General features: G+C 51.2%; 1 long non-coding RNA gene across 1 annotated transcript; it reads right to left on the bottom strand.

Annotated features, from left to right (window-relative positions):
- Window positions 1–326: 326 nt before the first annotated feature.
- Window positions 327–13,619, bottom strand: LOC130610185 (uncharacterized). The gene is made up of 2 exons (XR_008974985.1): window positions 13,500–13,619; window positions 327–2,189 (listed from the first exon to the last, which is right to left on the bottom strand). It is a non-coding gene; the product is annotated as an uncharacterized LOC130610185 (long non-coding RNA).
- Between the last annotated feature and the right edge of the window lie 488 nt (window positions 13,620–14,107).

Genomic DNA, 14,107 nt, shown 5'->3' with positions numbered 1-14,107 from the left:
GGGGCAGGGAGGAGTGAAGGTTTCACACTGAGAAAGCTCCAGTGGGAAAAACAGGGCACACAGAGCCCAAATCAGGAGAAAACTAGGATTCATTAGTTACACTGTTCTTCTGTACTAAGCACGGGCATGGTACCTGCTTCTTCATGCTCCCATTATTAATTAGTTGTTTATCTTTGAATTTTACTTTAAAAGGATGGTAGGGGCAGACATGGAGAATACAGCATTTCTGTGGTTTGCTCAAAAAACACCAGCTTGAGCAGGGATGTGAAAGGGAACCACGTGAGAGCCGAGGGAAACATAAGGGCAGTGAGACAGTCCTAAGTATGTGTGCTTCTAAATGGTTTTAATGGGGTCACTTCTGTCCTGAGGCATAACTCAGTGCGTTCAGATGACAGGCTCTGGCCCTGAGCTTGTGAGAGGCTTTGCAGATGAGTGTGACAAGCGTGGGTTTAGCACAGAGGGGACTGCACTCTGAGGACTTGAATGTGGCCAGATGGCAAAGAGGGGGCATGTGTCCCCACTGGAAGGCTGAATGGCTACCATGAAATACGGCAGAGCAGGAGACCTTAGTGCAGGAAAAGACCTCGTGTCAAACGCGGGCTTGGACAAAAGTTTCAGAAGAAATGAATGGGTTTGGAAAGGCTGCAAAGGGATGAAATTACAATAGAGTGACTGTCAGGGAGAAGGAATGGCTGCAGGTTTATTCTGCAATAAATCTTTAATTTGTTCAATGCAGAACATTTGAAAACCTTCCCCCTGAAGCACAGCTTTTCCACCCAATGATGCTGTTGTCTCTTACCAACCTTATGTTGTCCTGTTATTGCAGAGAAATAGAAAATACACTTTCACATTAGGAAACTGTAATGGGGTAGCAGTAAACAACATGGAGCAGTTCAAACATGCAGCAGTTTGGAACTCTCCTTGCTTAGAGCCTTCCTTCCAGAGCAATCCCTCTGCACTCCCATCTGTCCCTGCCATGAGAATTTGGTTACAATTAATCACTGATCAACTCCTTGTAAAGGCTTTATTTAATCTTGAGAAGTGCTAAGGGGGAAGCACACACATGCATACATGCACCAGAGCTTTAGGATAAAGGAATCTAAAATCTGGTCAGATGAGTTTCTCAGGAAAGAAAATAATATAGGCATTTACTGGTCAATAAGGGGTTTGGCTTGTTTCTTTTGTTTCTGCCTTTTGCAATCTTTAAAAATGCTTAATACATTGCTTGAGAGCTGCATGTTTCACTTCAGCACAGAGTTAACCATTGAAATTCATTAATTGCCTTTTATGTTGCCATTAAACATTGCAATCAATTCAGTCTCCATATTCTACACTTTTATCTCCGCTACATAAAAAAGGTCTATTAGCTTTGCTTGGCTCCAAAACAATACAGTGAACTACCCTTCATTATTAATAATCTCTTTCCCCTTGAATAAGGCTTTTTGGACCTTTACTACAGTCCAGTGATGTATTTATTTGGTGCGTAGGGTTCAGAGCAATCCAGTGCACTCTCTCTGGGAAAGAACCCAAAAATAACTATCTAGTTGATATCAACCCAAGGGATTTCCTAAGGGAATGAGAATAGCATTTCAGGGCAGGTCATCAGTGGTATAGGGGAATTAGACAAATCTGTGTCTGGGGAACAGATGCCTCTGGGTTTGCAAATGTGTGAGAGAACCTTTCCCCTCTCGGTGACCAGTTCAGCTCCATCCAGTGCAGCAGTGACTGGAAGCCATTAAACATCTAATGAACTTCTGGGCCCTCCTGAAGCAAGGACTGGGATTACTAACAGACACTTACTTACATCTTGGAGCCGCTCCTACCCAAACTGTCTTCTCAGCAGTAATACATAGACACAGAAACTGGGAATAAGCACAGTGAAGTGAAGAGTATTTTATCCACTGAATGCAGTAAGCAGGTTGCTTCTGGGCTGGCAATCCAGCTTTAGATTTACTGCTGGCACTTGCCTGTTCTTTAAAAGAAACAAAATGATGCATTACAAAGCACTTTGTTATAACCTTTCCTCACACAGTCCATCGGGAGGGCCTGGAAGAGTTACAGACCCACTCTTGCAGCATCTCAGACTTTGGGGAAGATAAAGCAGTAAGGAAGGATTTGGTTTTGTGCTTGGAGGCCAATTCTGGGACTCCCAAACTGCTACATGCTGCACATCCAGCTTTGATGCAGGTCTGCTAGGAGAAAGAGAAGACAAATGCTGAGCATTACAACCACAAACCACAGCTGTTGATGGGAATTGGCAAGAGACCAGGGAATGCCAGGAAGCATAGATGGCCTGCAGCAGAAGGTAGGGCTGAGCAGGGCTCTCTGACACTTGAAGCTTTTATATTCAGCTCCTGGTGCTTTTCCATCCTGGCATCTGGTTTCCATGATAGCACAAGGGAGGGACAGTATGGTGCAATTCCATGGTATGTTTTCCGAGGTTATGTTGGCACTTCCTCAGGGAAACATGCCTCAGCAGAGGCTCAGGTTCACCATGCCCCTGGGTTCACATTATCTGCAGCTATTCTGTGCGCTTTAGCTTGCTGCTGGCTCGCTCCAGTTGCCTCCATATTTCATTGAGGAGGAGGGGGTTGAGGCGTGCCAACTGTCCTCCTCCTCTCTTCTAACACAGGATGGAGACACACCGAGGAGCAGAGCCAAGCTGTGGCAAAGCCCTGCCCATCAGCATAGCTGTGACCAGAAGAGCATGTGATGGGACTCGTAGCTCTGCAGTCCTGCACAGGAACTGGTGAAGCTGGAGCCAGGCTGTGTGGCTGCTGCTCAGCTCTGAGGCTTGGTATGTACCCTGGTGCTCCCATTTCTTCATGCCCTTCTGAGTGGAAGCTCTTCAGGGCTATCTTTATCCACTCATATGGTACATGATTAAACTGTGACAATTCAGGCACAGGCTATTGAATAGTGCAGTGCAGTTCTATAAACTGCAAAGAGCATGCAAGTTTTGAAGGCTGAAAAAAGAGGAGGAGAAAACAAATAGGAAAGGTTTTCTGTAATGGGATCCTCCACTGCTCACCCGCTTTTGTTACCAGCATGTGCAAATCTAGCTATTCCAGTCCATTATATTCAGCCCTCTTATACTCGGTGGCAGGTGAAATGTCATACCTCGGGGTAAATTTTCACTGCAGTAGGCAGAGAATTTGTCCTTTAAACACCCTTAGTATTAATGGGAAATTGATCCCGCAGTTTAAACTCCAAGAGATACAAATGTCTCATTTTCAAATGTGATGACAGTTTGATTCACAAAATGAGACACTTTTAGAAGCAAATGCAAATTCATTGCATTCAGGATTTGAGGTCAGCTGGATACCGGAAATGTGCAATGAATGTTTAGGATGTTCATCAAATATCTTTTAATCTCTGGACACTCAAGGGATTAAAGTGACCTCAGAGAAAGGAAAGGGAATTTCTGAAGTTTGCTGCATTAACTGGTGCATCCTCTTACAGGGCTGGAACCTACATTGACCTGTTGCACTTGCAATAATCGTGTCTAGGGCAAAAGGAGGCTTCTCTTATTTTGGGATAAGAGAAAATACATCTTTCGCACCATCAGACTTGCTTTCATCTCCCAAGAGCTCTGATCCTGCTCAGGTCCACCTGGGGGAGTTGTCAGTGTTTTACTGCTGTCAGTGGAATTCACAGTAGGACTAGAGCCCATAAGAACAGTGCAGGACATAAACCAGTACACACCGAGAGGGGGTGGCTCGCCTGGTTCCCAGGCACAGGCTCTCTCCACTCTTCCAGCTCAGAAATTTTTCAATGCATTGTGAGAAAGATGATCTGCACATTAGGGACACATCCACAACGGCCTTACAGACTCTACCAGTCCCTTGTAGGTCAAACCTTACAAAACCCAAGGAAGCCTGCCTGTGGGTTTGGGCTCCATCCTGCAGAAAAGGGTGAGCAGCTTTGGAGAGAAGGACCAACTTGGCAAGTTTCTGGGTCTCACCTGCGCTGAACCAAGGTTTGGGATGCACTGGCACAGCTGCAGGCAGAAACGGGTCACTTTCCTCCTCTCCCCTCCCTACTGCAGCCAGTGGCACAGCTCCCAGCAGAGGGGAGTGAGGGGTAACCACTTCCCATGCGCAGGCAGGGCCAGTGGGTCTGCCTATGGTCACCTCCTGCGGCGGGGCTGACGAGAGGCTGGGCCATGCCGGGTACATGCATAGTAGTTTGGATGGGGTGTGAGTTGTTACTTCATCGGGGGATTTCACAGGAAGGCCATGGCTCCTCTCGAGTGGACACGAACATCCCCTGTGGCAGACACCCCAGCTGGTACATGTCCCATGACAGCAGCAGTGTGAGGAACCAGGGGAGGAGAACAAATGCAGGGGAAGTTCTGAGGTCCCCACAGAGCAGCCTCAGCCCTTCCCCTTCCCCAGCAGTTCTGGGAGCCACTGCCCAGGGGAAGTTACACCAATTTGGGTGCTGACTGAGAACACGACTTCCCTCACAGGCACATGTACAATGGAGCCCAAACAGAGTTAAGAGGAAGAGGAAAAGCCCCAGCGCTGTGCAATATGCAAACAACTGTATTCAGCTGTATGAGAACAACAACTGCCCAGGAACAGCTCCAAACCTGTGCAGCCTTGGGCAACCTGCTGATAAACCACAGTCTTTTGGGTGGCCTTGCTGGTCCTCTCCAAGGGCTCTGGATAAGCACTCTAGCAGGCACGCAAGGTTATCAGGATCAGTGCTTTCCTACATGCTCACTCGAGCACGCTGTTTTCCTTCTGGGCCCCACTTGCTTCCTCAAACTGGCTGATGTGCCATAGGAGTCTGAGGGAGGAAGAACATACTGGTCCTGTACCAGTTACATGATCTCCTGGGAGCCCCATACAGAAGCATTCAAGGTTATTGTCATCTCCACTCGGGTGGCGTTTCCCTGCAGGCAAAGAGTTCCAAGTACATCTGCCAACTGCTTCTCACATCAAGTAGCTTATCTTTAAGGAAAAGATGACAGACCAAAGAGAACATCAATAAGCTGAAAAGATCATTTTTTAGTATGACCAGCAGCTACAAATCCTAGGTGTACCCTGAATGCATAAATGTGTTTTAAAGGTGTTGTGACTCATGTCACATCCAGGCATACAGCTGGGTAACAGCAGACTTGGGACAGGTTCAAGCGGACTGAAAGCAGTTTTCACTCATAAATGCAATGACAGCAGTGCAAATAACCTGGATGTCTGATGCGCTGTGAATCCTGGGCACAAGAAGTCCCAGTACAAGTTTTACAGCTCAGAGCTGTTCCTAAAACAATCTCCTTTCAGAGTGAGAATCCTGGGAAAGAAACTTGGTCTCAACCCTTAAATAGAGGTGTGAGGGGCTTCTTCATTCACATTTGACAGATTACTGCAGGCCAGTGCCAGCAGGTACCTGTGATACCCACTTACACAAGGATGCTGCCACATACAGTAAATACTTCTTCACACCTCAACATAAACAGGCTGCCAGACAGACCCACAAATGCACAGAGAGTGTGTCTGCCCTATGGCCAGTCCTTTAGAGGGATGAGGATTCACAGGCTGGAGCATCTGCCCTCAGTGCTAGGACTAGCAGAACAGAATTAGGAATGGGGCTCCTATTTCCTCCCTTTAAGTTTTGCTGACTAGCCCATAACCACCATCATGAAAACCCAAATCATCCCTGGAGATCTCAGACTGCAGAGATATAGGGACAGGGGGTAGTGTGATGGGGAATGTCTCTGGCAAGGCACTGAGCTGTGGGGAACATAAATCATACATCACATAACTCTACCCCAATGGCATCAGTTGTCCAAAATCAGCACACCACCTGGGGATGCCTACAGAGATGGGCTCTGGTTGTCTCTCCACAGGGCAGCTCAGAGAGGGAAATAAGTCAGCTCCAGGTTCAGTGTGGGCTGCTGCCCTCCTCCAAAGCACAGCCACATGGCTGTTCCCATTTTAGGATGGTCCTTCAGTGCTGGCCCTGGCCTGCAGCTGCCCAGACACTTCAAACCCTCCGGCATGAGCTGCTGGGCAGCAGTGTGTCTGACACAGTCCAGCCCTCCCTGCTTTAGCACCCTGTGGGCTCCAGTGGGAGCAAGGTGAGAGGGGCAGGAATGCAGCCCTGCCATTGCTGGTGAAGCTCTGCAGTAACTGCTGGCTGCTGACAGCCAAACCAGAGCCCTGTCTCCTGTACTGTTACGGGAGGGAGCCGCCAGCCCTGTGAGTAAATGTTTCAAAGCTGCACCGAGGCATTGTTCAATTCTGATTTCCAAGTGACCTGCAGTTCCTCTGGGTATGCTAAGGGTGGAAGAATGTTCACTCCCAGGAATCAGTTTATCTCCAGTGGTGCCCAGCACAGTGGTTCCCAGGGCAGGGACGAGAGGTGGGAAGGCTCCTGGTGTTCTCCCTGCCCTCAAACACCAAAGATGAGCAGCTCCATCAGATGTCACCTCCACCAGCAGAACCAAATAACAGCCACCCCTCCTGCAGCTCCCTTCCTCAGCAGCTCAAGGTCCTTTTTTTGTATCATTCTGCCCTCCAGAATCAAGTTTCCCACCAATCTATTGCCCACTTCAACTTGGAATCATAGACTCATTTAGGCTGGAAGGGACCTTAAAGCTCATCCAGTTCCAACCCCCTGCCATGGGCAGGGACACCTTCCACTAGAACAGCTTGCTCCAAGCTCCATCCAACCTGGCCTTAAAGATTGCCAAGGATGGGGCAGGCACAGCTTCTCTGGGCACCCTGTGCCAGGGCCTCAGCACCCTCACAGTAAATAACATCCTAATATCTAATCCCATTTGCACGGGTCTAGCTGCAAATGGAAACGGTGCCAGGATGTAAAATTAAAGATGGACCTGCAAAGAACCAAACCCACCTAAAGTTACACTTGTGGTATAAATTATTTCAGTGACTGGTTTCTGCTGCAGCCCCATTAACAGCAGGACAGTTCCAGCTGAGCAAAGTAAACCACAGCTGGGGAGAGGAAACAAGCACAAGTGTCATGGGACAGCTGTCTCGCCAAGGAAGTGGTGGGTAGACATGGGCCCCACCATGGGACTCAGGCTACATCCAGGGCTCTGGCAAGTGACCTGAGCATGGTGCACCATTCATAGCAGCTGAGCAAAGACATTAAAGGTATGCAATAAAACCACTTTGGCTATTGCTAACATTTCGCAGTGCTGAGAGAAGCACTAGTGTTGGCACACAGCAAGTGGCATCTGTACAGCTCTGTGCTAACTCCTGACTGAGCCATACAGGGAAAAGAAGCTGCAAGGCCAAGAACAGGACAAGGCGAAGAAAGTGCAAGCTGCGAACCTCTGCTTGCCTTGCTCAGCAGCAGATGAATGTTAATTCTCTGCTGGTTTGCACAGCCACAGACAGACCTGTTCTTTCTAATTTTAGCCCTTGCCTAATTCAAAACTATAGAGATGCTATTTTCATGGTGTTTTGTTTTTTTTCCTTCTTTTTAACAGGTTGTAAGCTGCCAGATGCACCTGCGTGGTTGAGAAATTGGTGTTGTCTAAGGAGAGCTGGGAAACCTTTGTTAGAAATAAGAAGCACACAGAATAAAATGGCACTTTAAAGCATGCTTTTAAGCTCCAAGAACAAGTCTTGGAGGCAGAGCAACCTGTCTGTGCTGGACGGAGGAGGGGAGCGGGGCCCCGGTCAGCTGCATTCTGGTATGGAGCATGCACCTTCCTCAAAACTCACACACAGACCATCCTGTCATGCCTTGTGTCTCCCAGCTGTGTGCATGCTGACATAGAATCATAGAACCAACTAGGTTGGAAAAGACCTTTAAGTTCATCAAATTCTACTACAGGGCTGCCAAGTCCACTGCTAAACCTTGTCACTAAGGGCCTGCAGTTTCTGAACACTTCCAGGGATGGTGATTTCACCCTGAGGACACATACAGCCATCTGCTCTCTGCACACCTCCACCATACATCCACCCTGCTTCCAAGCCCTTGCTCCAAAATACACCTGCACCCAGACCCCCTCACCCCACACCCTCTCCCTGCCTCTGCTCCTCCTCTCCATCACCCATCCTTGCTCGTCTTCTGCTGAGCCTGCCTGCAACAGGCAGCAACCTAAAATGTGTATAAAAAATGGTGAAATGAGGAAACATTTGTGAGAGGAAGTGAGTGGGTGGAGGGAAAAGCCTGGAGTGAACCAAAATCAACAAATACCACACTGAAACCTGAGCACTGAGTGCCCAGGGTATATGTAAGAATGCCAAGTTTACAAAACACTACCCAAATGCGCATATTCTATGCTATGTGCACCCAGTGTATGCAAGGCAACAAGATGTGCACAAGCACTGAAAATAAAGAGGAAGCTGAAAATCAGAAGTGTAAGAGGCAATGCCTTACAGCAGCACAGGTAGCTCCTGTGAGGGTGAGCAGAAAAGGCATCAGGTCATTGATAAAGGCCTCAAGTTGCCCATGCATCTTACTGGATCCCACAACCCAGACAGCAACCCAGAGGCTCTCAAAGTCCAGACAGACTGATGGTGTCTCACTAAGCACAGAGATCTTGGCAGCTATGAATAGACTGCATTTTCATTTAGTGCTTTCAATTAAAGCCTTTTAAAGGTAATATTTCTGTTTTCAAATGAACAGTTGTTTCTACAACAATGAAACTGGAAGCCCCGCTCTGCTGTTTTGACAGAGCAGCAGTTCCTCAGTTCAGATTTCTCCCTGCAGCAGCGCAAATACCTAGGAACACGATTACCAGTTTTTCAGCTTATTATTTGTGTATCCCTGACCTGTAAAACCTTCCTGCCTTCTCTAGCCTTGTAGAGAAAGACTGGCAGTGTTATGGCTTCAGTAACGCTCCACAGAAGACCTTGGGTTTTCTCCTAAAAGGACAACAAACTTGACTCAAAGGGCCTGTACCAGAATCCGGCCAGTTTTGCCCTCTCAGAATCAGCACATGAAACCTCAGCTAACACTGGGTGTTCAGACATGTCACTCCTCTAACCACTCACCCAGTGAGCTGGTTTTATCCAGGTTGCTACCACAGACAAGGTCATTAGCAATTAACAGGTACACAAACAGCTATTACAACATGCACAGAAAATGGTTAGATTTCATTTTCCTTCCCACATGTTTCACAGAATCACAGATTGGTGTGGGTTGGAAGGAACCTTAAAGCTCATCCATTTCCAACCCCCTGCCATGGGCAGAGACACCTTCCACTGGAGCAGGTTGCTCCAAGCCCCATCCAACCTGGCCTTGAACACTGCCAGGGATGGGGAGCCACAGCTTCTCTGGGCACCCTGTTCCACCCTCATAGTAAAGAATTTCTTCCTCATATCTAAATCTTCCCTCTGTCAGTTTAAAGCCATTCCCCCTTGACCTGTCACTACAGGCCCTTGTCAAAAGCCCCTCTCCAGATTTCCTGTAGGCCCCTTTAAGCATTGAAAGACTATTACAAGGTCTCCCTGAGCCTTCTCCAGGCTGACCAACCCCAGCTTTCTCAGCCTGTTTCAAACCAGCTTGTTCTGCAGGGATTGTCCTGCAGAAGAGGTTCACTTCCACATGTAATAAGGCTGCCCACTTTTAATTTTAAAAGAATAACAAAAGTGATCTGCGAGTTGTCTGCATATTATTCCCCAAATTTGGCAGCGGAGGAGCCCAAACACACAAGACTAAGCGTGACACTGCTCCGAGGCTGAAACGAGTGAGTGCTCCTGGAAAGCAGCAGTGCATCCGTGCCACGGGTTACAGTGATTGCTCCTGACAGGTTCTTCATGGTATCACAACAAATTAGGTCACAGATTAGATTTTCATAGCACAGATTACAACTAGTGTCTATATTTCTCGTCTTACATAGCAAGGGTTGTAGCCAGGAGGTTTGACCTCAAGACTGGGAGCAAGGCAGATGGGGGGGGGGGGTGTCTCTAATTCTGGCTGAGACAAAAACCAGACGATTGTTAAGGTCCCTTCCAACCCAAACCATTCTATGATTCTAAGAAAGACCATTTTAGTGAGACTCAGATAAAATTCCTAGTTCTCTGCTGTAGTTTAAACATTTGGTATTTTTCCCTTTCTATCCAGAAAGCCTTTGAGAAATAGTTTGTCCACTGGACACCGTGGAGTAGATCTTACAGCATTTCTGCACTGCAGATATCAAACTCAGCATTTTATAAAAATGGCATTTTGATGATAGAAAAGCAGCTTGCACCATGGAAAAACCTGCTGGGAACAGAAACCAAAGCTACCTATTAGATTTATCCCACCTAATACCACAAGGTCACACACAGGCTCAGTTTGAGCATCTCTGGTGTGGGAAGATCTTAAAGGGATAAATTCATGTGAGCAGTATTCAGAAACCAACAAAGAACCCACTGGGGAGAGGAGTTTTAAAATACACCCAGCAAAGACAGTAATAGAACCAAGGCACCAAAAGAAAATTCAGGCTGCATGAAGCTCTGCACAGAGCAGCACAGAACAAAGATTTCCAGCAGCTCAGTAACTGCAGACACTGCACAAAGAGCTTTCTGCTCATTGCAGGACACAGCAGGTCTGAAATCCCGGCTCCAGCAGCTGTATTACCGCAGCCGGTGAGTGCTGCTCCAGCCGCCTCCTCCCTCAGAGCTGTGCTGCTGCAGAGGAAGAACTGGGAGCCAGGGAGGCAGGCTCAGCTCCCGGTGGCACTGTGCAGGTCTGCAGGAGGACAGTGATTCAGCAGATAAGCTTACAGCCTGGGTAAGCACTAAAGGAAAACCTAAACCAGATGATTAGAGAGATAGGTGTTGGACTGAGCTAACCTCAGAGACAAGCTTTTCTTTCTAAGTCAGGGTCAAGAGATGGCTGCAGGAATGAACTTCAGCTGACAGAAACACTTGTGAAGCCCACGATGGGATCACACTCCTGCAACTACTTTGCTTGGGCAGCCAAGAGCCCTGCTCTCAGCTGGGCCTCTGGACTGTGCATTTAGTCAACCAGGGCAGGCCGGTTTATACCTGCAGATGAACCAACCTGCAGTCTGTAATCAGGTTCTCAAGGCGGTTTGCAGGCAGAGGACACGGCCTCTCCTCCTGTTCCCAGGGAAGCAGGAGGAGCACATGATGCTGTGCGTGATGCCCCATTTGCAGGTTCAGACAGGCCAGTGCTCAGTGCCCTCTGCTCTGCCTCACACCGACCCTGAATCACACAGCTGAGCCTCCAGCTCTAAAACCATCTCACCCTTTGCCTCAGCAAAAGTTTCTCACAGGAAGTATGCTTTTATTTTGGTCTTATTCTTCTCCAGCAAGCTCAGGAAGTCTCTCAAACATCTTTATTCTTGTGAGACACTATTTATCCTCTGATAACCACCGAGTAGAAAGCAACAGCAGTTCAGAGTGGCCGTGCCCACCCACACTCTGGAGGCGGCATTAAGCTTTTAACTACCCGCAGCACAGCAGCTCCTTCCCCTGCTCTCTCTGGGCACACTCACATTTAGAGGCACAGGATGAGGCCTCATTATCTTCTCTTCGTGCCCAAGCTGCGCCATGCGGGTTATTGAAAATCCATCACACATGCTCCTTGCTGAGCAGTCTGAACCATCGATCTCAGTGAGAGAAACGGGTGTTCTAGACTTTATTGGGCAGGTTTTTCAAAGCCCTAGTGGTACAAGTGTTCCCGATGGATCCTAAGTATGAAGACCGCCTCAGGCCTGCCCACAAACCCCATCATGCCAGGGGTGCTTCTGCTGAGCCGCAGAGGAATCCCACCACTGATCTCCGGTGCTCCCTGGCGAAGCGAGTGATGACAACTGTCAGAAAACACTGTTGTGCCTCTTGGTCTCATCTCACCAGAGGAAATATCAGGTAGGAACCACCGCCTGCAACAGCAGCTTGAGAACATCCTGCTGCCTGGACTGGCACCGAGCAGGACCACCACAGGAGCCATGCAGTAAGAGCTGCCTCTGGCTAAGGCAGCTCTGACATGCAGCGCTAAGTAGTGAAATGACCCAGGGTGCCTGTGTGCACCAGGGAGGGTCCCTCTGACCTCCTGCAGGCACCCTGAACACTTCCCCGCTCCCCACAGCAGCAGTACTGGTGTCCTTGACATGGCACAGGCACCAGCCTGCTGCCAGGCTTGGTTTCAGTCAAGCACTGAGACAAAAACTATGCTGCACTTCCGATGAAATCCCACATCTCTTCAAAACAGTTCTCGGTTCGGGTGCAGATGTTGGGTTTGACTGAAATAGAGGGCCTCCGCTGTGTTAATCACACACCCAACAAAACACCAAATAAGCAAGTATACCCCTCGTGGCTTTCTGGGCCATGTGTATTAGGGATAACAGTTTGTTTTTAAGCAGTAAAAGGGTAACGCCACTCTAAGCCAGTCTTCATGGTTACAGGGTTGCTCTGTCCTATTTCCCGTTTCACCACTACCCCTTTTGAAACGCTAGAGCTGAAGAGAGGGGCAGTTTTCACACAGTCACCATCACAACCCACCCAGACGAGGAAGTACCGGATCCCCCCCAGCAGCAGTGCTCACCTCCTGGCCGGACAGTCCAGCCCATCCCTGGCTGAACTCCTACATGCAAGATTTATGTGAGTGAGGACTGAAAAGCCTCCATCCTGGCACTGCCCGAGCTTCGGGGCACAGTCGAATGCAGAGCACTCGGCACAGTGCAGCAAGCAGAGCTAACATCCCCGCTGCTCCCACCCCGGCGTGGTACCATGGTGGTACCAAACCGGGCTTCCTCCTGAAGCCAGCCCCGGGTTACTGCTGCTGGGGCTCAGGCTGGCAGCTTCCGGGGGTGCTGTTGGTTGGTCCAGCCCCGGGCACAGCCTCCCCCGTCCCAGCCGCTCACACCGCGCCCCGCGCAGCCCCGAGCGCTGAAGGGAACTGAGGCGGCGGCTCCGGCCTTCACCCAAACAGGGCTCGGCGCCGGCTCTGCCCGCGGCGCGACAGGCGGCCCGGCGGGGCGGGCAGCGGCCGGGCAGGAGCCAGCACCCTCCGCCGCCCCCGGGGGGCTGCGCCTTCCCGCCAGGACGGGTCAGCGGAGCCGCACCTCGGGCCCATTGCCGCCGGCTGCTTACACCGGCTCCCCTCAGACCGACCCCTGCTCCGCTCAGGCGGTGCCCGCTCCCCTCACACAGCCCCTGCTCCCCTCAGGCGCCCACCCTGCGGCTCCCCTCAGGCGGTGCCCGCTCCCCTCAGGCGATGCCCGCTCCGCTCGGGCTCCGCCCCGGCTCCCCTCAGGCGATGCCCGCTCCCCTCAGGCGGTGCCCGCTCCCCTCAGGCGATGCCCGCTCCGCTCGGGCTCCGCCCCGGCTCCCCTCAGGCGGTGCCCGCTCCCCTCAGGCGATGCCCGCTCCCCTCAGGCGGTGCCCGCTCCCCTCAGGCGATGCCCGCTCCGCTCGGGCTCCGCCCCGGCTCCCCTCAGGCGATGCCCGCTCGCCTCAGGCGCCCACTCCCGGCTCCCCTCAGCGCCGACGCGGGGGGGGGGGGGGGGGACGCCCGCCGGCAGCCGCCGCCCCGCTCATGCCGCGCCCGGCTCCGCGGCAGCCTACCTGTGCGGCGGGCGGCCCGCGGCTCAGCCTGGCCTTCCGGGTGCCGGGCGGCGTCACGGGCACAGGTTGCTGCGGTGCCGCGGCGCTGTAGAAGGAAGCGGCGCGGGGTGTGTGTGTGTGCGGAGGGGTGGGGGTGTGTGGAGGCGGCCCCGAGCCCCGGTTCCCCCCCCCCGCTGCGGCTGCAGCCGGGCAGCCCCGCTCGGGAAGGGAGCCCCTGCGGTGCCGAGCGGGCCCGTCCGCCCTGTGGGGTTAGCGCAGGGCTGAGCCCGCCGCCTCAGCCCTACCCGGGGCTGGAGCCTGCGGTGTGCCCGGCCTTGTGCTGCCGGGCAGGCTCGGGCAGGGACAGGGAGGTACCGGCGGCATGCGGCAGTGCCTGGCAAACTTTGGATGCCTCTGTGCCCCAAACCCGGCCGTCAGCCGTGCGGCGGCAGAGCCTGTGGCTTCATAGGGGTATGGGGGCTGCAGGCCGGCACCACTGTGACAGCGCAGGGACGGGGCTGTTGGCCACTCCAGATATCCCCGCTGCAGACTCTGGTAGCCCCACCTGGCTTTAAGACTGATCCTAACCAAAGAAATAGCTCATCAAAGGTGATATTTTCCTTCAAACC

The sequence above is a fragment of the Pezoporus wallicus genome, unplaced genomic scaffold (genome assembly GCF_028554395.1).
Source record: "Pezoporus wallicus isolate ANWC-B61680 ecotype Strahan unplaced genomic scaffold, APGP_CSIRO_Pwel_v1 contig_7545, whole genome shotgun sequence".
In the NCBI taxonomy this organism is placed as follows: Eukaryota; Metazoa; Chordata; class Aves; order Psittaciformes; family Psittacidae; genus Pezoporus; species Pezoporus wallicus.
Note: the sequence above shows the minus strand (reverse complement) of the source record. Positions and strands in the feature narration are given on the sequence as shown.